This window comes from Camelus dromedarius, chromosome 2 (genome assembly GCF_036321535.1).
Source record: "Camelus dromedarius isolate mCamDro1 chromosome 2, mCamDro1.pat, whole genome shotgun sequence".
NCBI lineage: Eukaryota > Metazoa > Chordata > Mammalia > Artiodactyla > Camelidae > Camelus > Camelus dromedarius.
The window spans coordinates 86,418,476-86,429,180 of NC_087437.1; the positions used below are offsets into that span (position 1 = coordinate 86,418,476).

Genomic DNA, 10,705 nt, shown 5'->3' on the forward strand with positions numbered 1-10,705 from the left:
GCTCAGTGGCTTCATATGCTAATAAGTGGAAGAACCAGTCTAACTACCATGGGGAAGGAGCTGGGATTCCCAGGAAGCTGGCCATTTCCCACTCTTTGACCTTTTGTGGCTAGCCTTGGGACTGCCATGGTGCCTGTGGGCATGTTATTTACCATGTTAATACATTACAATGGGTGTATAATGAAGCTCAAGGAAGTCAAATCTCCCACTGTCTTGAGCCTTAAGGCCTCTTTGGGGTTGAATCTTTCTCTTCTGGTGTTAATTGCTGTGTTAATCCTTAAGTGGCTGTGCCCTGCCCCCTTCCTGTCTCAATTGCCTTTATGTTGGAGTTCTCTGGAGGCTTCCCAAGGTCCTTAATTATCTTTTCCCCTCCTGTGGCCCCAGATATCATCTCTACCTCATCAGGTCATTTACTCCATGGCCCCTCACAGGTGCCATTTAATCCATTTGTCTTCATTGGTTTGCTTTGGCTTATGTTTTTCATTTCACTAAAATAGTCCTCCCCACTTTTATTCAGACTTTTCCAAATCAGTCTATCCATTCTCCCTTGTAGCACTTACCCATATTTGCATACATTTTCATGTATACTGTTTATTTACAAAATGTTCTTCCATATACCATAATTTTTATGAAAGGAGGGACATTACCTGTACTCCAGTGCCTAGTATTTGATAAGCAATACATATTTGTTGAATAAATAAAGAAATTCTGTTGTTTATATGTACTTGCTTTACTGCCTTTCCAGCTAGGTTGCAAACATTTATGTACAGGGAGCATGTGCCTCCTAAAATACCAGTGACCCCATGGATACTTGAAAAAGCTAGGCTCATTAAAATCATGGCACCGGTGAGATTTAAAGGGAGAACAAGGAATTAGGTAAACAAAGAACGGGCTGTGTGTTTTAGTAAGCACTTTCTTAGCATGCTGAGATGAGCTATATTATGCTTCATCATCATCTTGTCTTGAAGAGAAAATACCCTACAATGAAGTTTTTTGGAGCTGAGTGTTTATAGCAAAGCATTTGCAGGAGATAAAGGGAATCATTGAAGGCATCTGTGTTTGTGTTTTGTCCATAAAGAAGCAAGAAAGCACCATTCTTACGCAAGTGCACAAGACGATTTAGGGTAAAAGGAGTTACACTCTAAAGAGCTATTACCATATAAGGAGGATATTGACATGCAAAGATGCACCTTGTTTTCCTTTTCATTCTTGGAATTTTATGTTTCAGGCAAAACACATGACTCATATTACTGTAGAACAGCCCACATCCACAAATCTTGCCAAAACTGTCTCCAAGGAAATCCTCAACTTTTATATCAACCTGAGCATGTCATTATTTTTCAAATACTCTTACAAAAGGAATGTTTTCATCATTGCTTTGACATCCCTGGGAATAACTCAAATGAATTCTACTCAGTCACAAAGAAAAAAACCCCCAATTATTTACATTTAACAGACTTATTTGTTCCCCTCCTGACTTAAAAGCCCAACATCCAACTACATTTTTTCCTTTTGAATATTTTCTATTTTTTGCCTAGGATACTGCTTTTTCTCTGTTTCTGTCTTTGAAGATAAACTCATATTTCAATCTTAATTTTGTGTCAGGTCAGTAAGTCAAAACAGAACCTTAGCACGTTTGCCAGAACATATCATGACTGAGCATCCCACCCCTCTCCCTTCCTATTGTCGCGTATTAACCCTGACTGCTTTCAGGCTCTCACTTGCACTCACGACTTTTTTTTTTAATGAAGTAAAATTCACACAACATATAATTAGCTATTTTAAAGTCATTCAGTGGCCTCTAGTGCATTCACAATGTACTAATTATTTTACTTCTCTCCAGTTTACCCCCCTTTTCATAAATTTAACGAACTTTTATTATCTCTTCATGCCTGAGCTCAACCCTGTGCCTTCAGCCCTCTCCAGATTACCTAACGTCTAAATTCCTTGAGAAGACAGAGACCCCACAGTCTTTTCTCAGACTGCTTAGCTTTCCACCCTCTTTCCTCCCTTCCTCCCCGATGCGGAGGGAAAGCAGTGTTTCTCCTGCCCAGGATTTATCCTGCCCAATGCACTCCTGTCCTGTTCCCTCCACTTTGTGGGCACCCTGTGCCACCAAATACCCTGCCTCCTTGCATTCTTAATCAGTATTTTCTTCTGTCTATTTTCCTTGGTCTACAAGCTTATTCATGACTTCTCCATTCTGAAACAGGCTTTTGGTCAATTCTTATCTCTCAGCTGCTACCTGTTTTTCTCCTTCCTTTCATCACTGCTAAACGTCTCAAGAGAGTAATCCATCTTCTCTTGCTCATTAAAAAAACGAAAACGAAAACAAAAACAACTTCTATTTACAAGGTAACTCACTGCCCAACTCAGCTATTCTGTTAAAACTGTTCTTGTGCGAGTCATCATTGATCTCCCATTTGCCAAAGTGAACGTCTTCATTATAATTCTCAAAGATGTTTTGTCCAAATTTGACCCTGTTGACGAGGGGCTTCTGTTTGATCTGAAACACTCTTAGGTTTTAGCTTTTGTGTCATGTCTCTCTCCTGATTCTTTTCCAGCTTGTCTGAATTTTTTTTTTTCTTTTTTGGCAAGTCTGGTAAAGTCTTCCTTTAAATGTGAATTTTTCCAAATCTGGTCTTTGGCTTTCTATTCACTTTATACACTTCCATGGTTGATTTCATAATTTCTCGTTGCATCTCCTGCCTTCTATTTTAGTTGCTTTGCAAACTGGAAAAGCAGTTGTGAGAGTGAATTTGTGTCTTTCAGGGGTTTGGAAGTACTACCTGAGGCTGTTCACCCTAAGCACAAAACCACTTTGAATTTCTGAGTTTTTTCTTAGCTCAGGTAGATATTATATTCTGATCAACATTATACCCACCATTGCTTAATTTATAAAAAGTGTAACTAAGATGTCAAATGAGGTGGTCTGTCTTTGGGAATTATTATTATTGTTTTTGCTTGAAACTCATCCCATATACTATGGGTCCGATGCCATCTCTCTGGGATGTGGTGTGTAGGGGTGGCAGGGAGGGCATTTATGTTTCCCTTAGCCACCTCTTACTTTGAGTTCCTGCTGCTTCTGGTGTAGTTTATTTTATATACTATTTCACTATCATTCTGGTATCTGTAAGGACAGTATCAGCCCAGATATAGAAGATGAACTCCTTTCTCCACATTTTCCTGAACGTAGCTGGTACAATGTGTCACAGACTTACTAAAGGTTTGATACTGTGGGGGAGGGAAAAAAAGCCTTTCCTCGACCCTTTTAAAGTCCTTCTGGCTGGTCTAAGAATTAAATTAATGCGAGAAGTAATAACAGAAAACATAAAATTTAATTTTGTATGTATGGGAATCTCACATACATGGGAAGGTCAGACACCCCATGTATATGAGAGGTTCAAAGACAGAAAGGAAAATGAGGTCTGTATGCTGTTCTGAGCTAAGAAACTGGATGCGGTCTGGGGCTTCTAAAGACAGGTGGGTCATTCACAGGACGGTAAGAAGAAGAGCAGATGTGGGATAGTTAGATGTTTGCCCTGCCATGCATGTGGGTCACCTGGATAAAACTTACATCTTATCATAACTTTTATTCTGGGAAAGACCAATTTAAATTCTCCTATGTAATTAAAGAAGGGATAGAAGTTTCTGTTGAATCTGGAGGATCTCAAAGCCTTTAACTTAAAATAATCCTCTTGAAAAAGTTTTGGGGCACATTTTGGGGAGGCTCATTTTGAACCTCTTCAATGTACCAGATGTCAATTAAGTGTACCATAAAAGAAGCAACCACAAATTGAAATTAGCCATTCCTGTTCATAAAATTTCTCAGTTAACCCACCATGTGGTACTTTTCCATTTGCCTTGGATTCTTTTTTCCCTAATGATTTTTTGTTTCTCGTATTCTAGGAATCATTTCCTTAACCTCTTCCTGGAAACTGAATTTTTCAGCAAGAATTACCTACTGTGAGGTTAATTTTAAATTGTTTTTCACGGCAAATGCTTGAAATTCTTTGCCATAGAGTAAAATGGATGCTCCAAGAGAACAGCCCTTATTCCTGTGACTTCTTGTAAATTGCTGCACTGCTGAGTTCAGCTGTTTTGTGCATATTCCCTTTGGAGAGTTTGAACTCTTTGAACATGGCTTCTAAAAGTTTATCTCTGGCCCTGATTTCTATTGGGCTTTCATTCTGTAACTCTAGAATATCTCCAACACACACCTGGCATTGCAAAATTAATAGAGCCCCAAACTGCACTTTTATTAACCCCTGCAAGTCTATTGTTCCTCTTGTGTTCTTTATCTTAAATAAAAGGATCATCATTTACTTAGGCACTTTCTCTAAAAACCTCACTCATCTGTGATCTCATGCTTCCTTCTCCCCTTGTTTCCCTCCCACATAATCATTTGGTTACCACGTCTCGTCAATTGTATCACTTAAATGTGCTTGGGATTTGTTACCTCTTCTCATCTACCACCACTGTGCTCCTGCCCTAGGCTCACATTCTGTCTCACGCGGGTTATGCACTTGCCTCTCAAATGTCTTTTTGCCTCAACTTCCTAATAGCCTTGTATTCATCCTATTTTCTTGTTAATATTTATATTTTGAAAACAAAGTTCCATCAAGTTATTTTTGTGCCTCAGAACAGTGTCTACTGCCTAGAGGAGGAGGTTCAAACTCATCTTCTTGTCTTTGTTTCCATGGTCATTCTCTATCTTGAATTTCTTCCATGCAGTCCACAGTTCAGCTACCCTGGATGCACTTATTTTCTGAACACATTCATTTATTTTACTGTGTTCTTTTTTTTAATTGAAGTATAGTCAGTTTACAATGTTGTGTCAATTTCTGGTGTACAGCACTTCAGTCATATATATATATACATACATATATTCATTTTCATATTCTTTTTCATTATAGGTTATTACAAGGTATTGAATATGGTTCCTTGCGATACACAGAAGAAACTTGTTTATCAATTTTATGTATAGTAGTTAGTATCTGCAAATCTCGAACTCCCAATTTATCCCTTCCCCCACCCTTTCCCCCTGGGTAACCATAAGTTTGTTTTCTATGTCTGTGAGTCTGTTTCTGTTTTGTAAATAAGTTCATTTGTGTCCTTTTTATTTTTTTTAAAGATTCCACATATGAGTGGTATCTTATGGTATTCTTCCTTCTCTTTCTGGCTTACTTCACTTAGAATGACAATCTCCAGGTCCATCCATGTTGCTGCAAATGGCATTATTTTATTATTTTTTATGGCTGAGTAGTATTCCATTGTATAAATATACCACAGCTTCTTTATCCAGTCATCTGTCAATGGACATTTACCTTGTTTCCATGTTTTGGCTATTGTAAATAGCGCTGCTATGAACATTGGGGTACCTGTATCTTTTCAAATTTGAATCCCCTCCAGATATATGTCCAGGAGTGGGATTCCTGGATCATATGTTAAGTCTACTTTTAGCTTTTTGAGGAATCTCCATACTGTTCTCTATAGTGGCTACACCAAACTACATTCCCTTCAGCAGTGTAGGAGGGATCCCTTTTCTCCACACCCTCTTCAGCGTTTATTGTTTGTGCACTTTTTGATGAACACATTCATTTATTGAACTAGTGTAGGGCAAGCATTATGATAACTCCTGAGGACTGAAAGAAAAAAAAAAGCATCAAAAAAAGTGTCTACTCTCAAGAATCTTCATTTTAAGTGTCTGCTGATTTGATCATGCTGTTTTCTCTGCATAACCTTCACTTGCCCTTGTCAAACTTTAATTCATTGTTCAAGTCTATACTTAATGCTATTTCTGTGAAGACTCTCTGTTTTACTCTAGAAAGAATGATTCATTCTATCTGTATTCGGACCAAACATTTTTCTGCTTTAGTATATTTTTGTTGATATTAGTGCCCAAATATTTCTCAAAAGTATTTATTTCTGTCCATCTTCAGCACCACTGCTTCTGGCCACAGTCACTCTGCACTTGTTATGGCTACAATCATTCGCTGTCTGGTTGTTCATTATTCACATGTTTGCTGCTTTTTATCGATTCTCCTCAGTGGTCTAGTCATCACTCTCTGGTTGAAATCTCTTCAGTGGCTTCCAAGGTTCCTAGATGAAGATCAACATTCTCAGCTTAACATTCTACTTTCTGCACGGTCTGGCCTACATTACCAGACTGGTCTCATACTTGCCACACCCCCAAGTCACTTTGCTCTCAAGTCACTCAGGGCCTTACTCGGTCTCTTGAATGACTATTCAGAGGACTTTGGCCCATGTTATTCCTTCACCCTAGAACTCCACCAGCCCCTCCTTTCAGTTTATTTAGCTCACCCTGACTCTGCCATCACATCTCAGTTTAATCATCACTTATTCAGGGAGGCCCTTCCTGTCCCGTGACAGATCAATTTCCCTTATTATCTTTTCTAGCACCATAGCCTTCTCTATTTGTAATGATTAATTGTTTATTAATATCCATCTACCCTTCTAAATAATGTATAACATTAAAGCAAAAATGGTATCTTTTTTTCCTCATCTTTGATCTCCAGTTCCTAAAGAATGTTCCCCTACCCCATATATACATGTGTGTGTGTGTTGAATGAACAAGAACTTAATTATGTCTCAGACACATTATACTGAATTAGGATTTAATTTATTTAATCTAAGACAAATACATTACTGTTTCAAGATATGCTTCCCTGCTAGTCAAGGTTTCCCTCAGTTTGTTCTCCAAGTTCTGAGAATGAGGCTCCTCATGTTTCCCTCCCAATGTACCCTGCAGCCTGGACATGGGTGGTTTCTGTCCATACCATGTGTCTCTTCGCTTAAAAGAGAAAAATCTTCCAACAGGGGTGGGACTTGGCAGTCATTTGTATACTATACAACTCTACTGATCCTACCCAACATCATTACCACTTTCTCACAGTATAAGCTAGATTAATCAGATCCACTTGTATTCCACACTTGAATGGGACTGAGAAGTAATCAGTCTGGCTTATGACTTTTGTTCGTTTGGTTTTTTTTTTTTTTTTTTTTTTGAGGGGAGAGGTAATTAGGTTTATTTATATATTTGTTTGTTTTTTAATGGAGGCACTGGGGATTGAACCCAGGACCTCGTGTGTGCAAAGCAAATGCTCTACCACTGAGCTATACCCTGCCCCCCAATCTGGCTTAACACTATAGTTTTATAATCTTTAGAGCTGTGTCATGATCATTGAAATAAACTTTTTAATATAAAATATTGGGAACTTTATGAATAAATTGTGGAAATTTACTTTATTACATGAAAGTAAATTATAAATGGAGAGCAAAAAGTTAGATGGAAAGCTATGGTCATGTACAGTAAAGGAGAGATGGATGTGTGCAGAGATAAAAATAAAGTAGACATGCAGAGAGAAGCACAGGGAATAGTTCACAAGGCTCCAGAGGCCCAGAAAGCAAGCTGGATGATCTGGTTCTGGTTCTTCAGTCCTCATTAAAGATGCTCGTATCATCCTTTGTATGAGATAGCTTTTGTCTTAGGTTGGGTTCACCAGTCTAAGGGGATAAAATAAGTTATCTGTGAAATACCCCTGTGATAGGTCAGTTTCTTGACTATAAGGAGACATGAAGCAGGGGATTCATATGCAAGTAATTTATTAAGGAAGTGCTCCCAGATAAACTGGTAAGGGAGTGAGGGAAGCAAGAGAGGGAAGGTAAGCAGCAAGGGTGCTATTTCAAGCAAGGGTGGTGACAGCCTGATCCAGCAGGGGAACTTTGGAATGTAAGTTACAATGCACTATTTGTCCTGACATAAGGCAAAGTTGCTCACCCATCATTCATTGGCTTGCAGCCATCCTGGGGGGCGGTAGTGGCTGTAAACTGTCCAGCACTTTCGGCTCTCTGCTTATGCTGGCAAAGATGCCTCACGAGCTCAAGGCCTTTTAAAGAGGATGGCTGGAGTGGTCTCCAGGACTAGGAGAGACTAAATCTCTGTTGCTTTAAGCCACCAAGTTTATGCTAATTTGTTACAGTGGCCACAAAAAACTAACACAGATTTTATTAAAGACTCAGTAGACAAAAAAGTACTCTCCTATCAAATGCTGCACAGCTTTCTAAGTGCTTCCTCTCAATTTCTGTAACTAATCCCACCTAGGTCTTTGGATCACTCTTTGAATAGCACTATACACTTACATCCATAAAACGGATACCCTTATTTGCTTCAGTCATCTCAAATGAGTTTCAGTTACTTGCAGTCAAAAGAATGTTGACTAATGATTGCCTCCATTCTTCCTTGTCCTTAAGACAACAGGCATGTATCTATAAAGCTGAACAATGGTCCTTCCTTGATGTTACCCCATAGCCATATGGACTGGAAGCTGTTCATCTCCTTCACGAGGGCTGAAGATTCAGGAGACTTTTGATTTGCAGCCCTACCATCAGCAACTGCCCCTGACACTCGTGTTGTATCAAACCTGTGGTGGCTGAATTAAAATTTTTGTGGGATTGGCAGGCAATTAAGTAACTAACTTGTGGACTGGTCTTAATTGTGGTCTCACCTTCCTTAATTATTAAGTCCTTTAAGAGTGTCAAGATTTCTCTAGGCTTTCTACTTGTTTTATTATGTCAGTTTACTGGGTTTGCTTTGTTTTGCATAATAGACACCCATAACCAAAATAATAGTGCTAATCTTATCTTTGGGTTAGATAATCTCCATCTCTACTCAATACATTTTTTTCTTTCTTCATTAGGACATTTACTTACTATGCCATTTTTCCCCCTTCTCTCTCATATGCAGATACTCTTCTTTTCTACTAAATTTCATCAGAACAAACATTTTATATGAACTATTATAAACTCATGACTGTGTTGTAGAAAGACATTATGTCAAATTGAAGGAAATTCTACAATTAATGACAGCTTAAGGCCAAAAATTTAGATTTATAGTTATGTCCTTTTCGATTTTATATCTGTTGATAGTTTTTATGTTTTTTAAATTTAATAATTGGTGCTTTTTAAAAATACAAAACCACACAGAGATATTATATAGTTATTGACTATATTTTTCACACTGTGCATTTCACACTCATGACTCACTAATTTTGCAACTGGAAGTTTTTTCCCTCTTAATCTCCCTCACCTGCTGTGGTTGGTGTTATAGAGACGGTAACAGAATAAAGTAAATTAGGATTTTATCCTACAAAGTTGAGTGGTGTATTTAAATTTTATAATCTGATGTATGTTTGAAAGTAGTTGACATTTCTTAAAACCATATATAAAGACAATGAAGTGGGGGAAGGTATAGCTCTCATGGTAGAGTACATGCCTAGCATGTACAATGTCCTGGGTTCAACCCCAAGTACCTCCATAACATATAAGTAAACCTAATTACCCCCTCCCCGCTGACAAAAAAAATCAATTAAAACAAAAAGTAAAATAAAGAAAAAACAAAGATAATGGAGTTTAAATGAAATGACTCCATTTCTTTCATTTTAAACTATTAATTACAGGCCAAAATTTTACCAGCTCATTTAATAACTTTCTAAAGTGAGAGAAGTCACTAAGAGAATCGCATTACTCTGTGGTCTTTGCTGTATTTAAGTTTTTGTATATTTCTTGAAAAGAATTTAAAAGGCTTTATAAGAAGACCTTTCATATTCAAATCCAGAATCAGCCCTTTACCAATTTGTGTTTTTGAGTTCCATGTTCTGACCTTGCAAGAAAAATTTTAACTTGTAAAATATAAATTCATTAAAATAACCTCACTGTGACCATGATTGGAATAATTATACCCATCCATCAGTGTTAGAGATGATATTGAAAATTAACTAGAGGAGAGTTGGAGCTAACATTTGATTTTGTACTTTTGAAAACAGATGCAAATGATGTAAGTGAGAAAAGTACAATGTCATGCTGTGTGTTTAATATTTCCAGTTTAAATTGCTCTGATTTGCCCCATATGTGCACTTGAATTTGTCCATTCATGTCCCCAGATTCTTTTTCAGTGAGATAAAAAGGCACTATGGTTATAAATGATCATTTTAATTGTAACTTGTGATTTTGGAAATAATTACATAAGAACACAATTTTGAATAGTTGATAGGTCTTTTTTTTAACCATTAAAAAGAATGGAAGTATAGTTAATTTACTATGCTATGTTAGTTTCAGGTGTACAGCAAAGTGATTTAGTTTTACATAAATCTGTTCTTTTTCAGATTCTTTTCCATTATAGGTTATCACAATATATTGAATATAGTTCCCTGTTTTATACAGTAAATCCTTGTTGTTTATTTATTTAATATATATATAGTGGTGTGTATCTGTTAATCCCATTATCCTTATTTATCCCTCCCCACTTTCCCTTTTGGTGACCATAGGTTTGTTTTCTATGTCTTTGAGTCTATTTATGTTTTGTATATAAGTTCAGTTGTATCTTTTTTTTTAGATTACACATATAAGTGATATCAAATGATATTTGTCTTTGTCTGTCTGTCTTCAGTTAGTATGATAATCTCTAATCTAGCTATGTGGTAACATTAATGAGGAAGTTTTGGTCAGCTTCACAGATGCATGTCTGTTGCCTTAACATATGATACCCAACATATTAAACAATGGGAAATGTTATTTGCTCCCTCCGATCCTCTCAGCTAATGTCTTCATTCTGACTTCAAACACACACTATACCAAGCTCGCTGGTAAGTAAGTGCTTGGGCTTAGATCCAGGGTATGAAGTTAT

General features: G+C 37.3%; 1 non-coding gene across 1 annotated transcript; it reads right to left on the minus strand.

Moving 5' to 3' along the window:
• Positions 1-7,075: 7,075 nt before the first annotated feature.
• TRNAA-UGC (transfer RNA alanine (anticodon UGC)) lies at positions 7,076-7,152 on the minus strand. Its single transcript has one exon. It is a non-coding gene; the product is annotated as a tRNA-Ala (tRNA).
• Between the last annotated feature and the right edge of the window lie 3,553 nt (positions 7,153-10,705).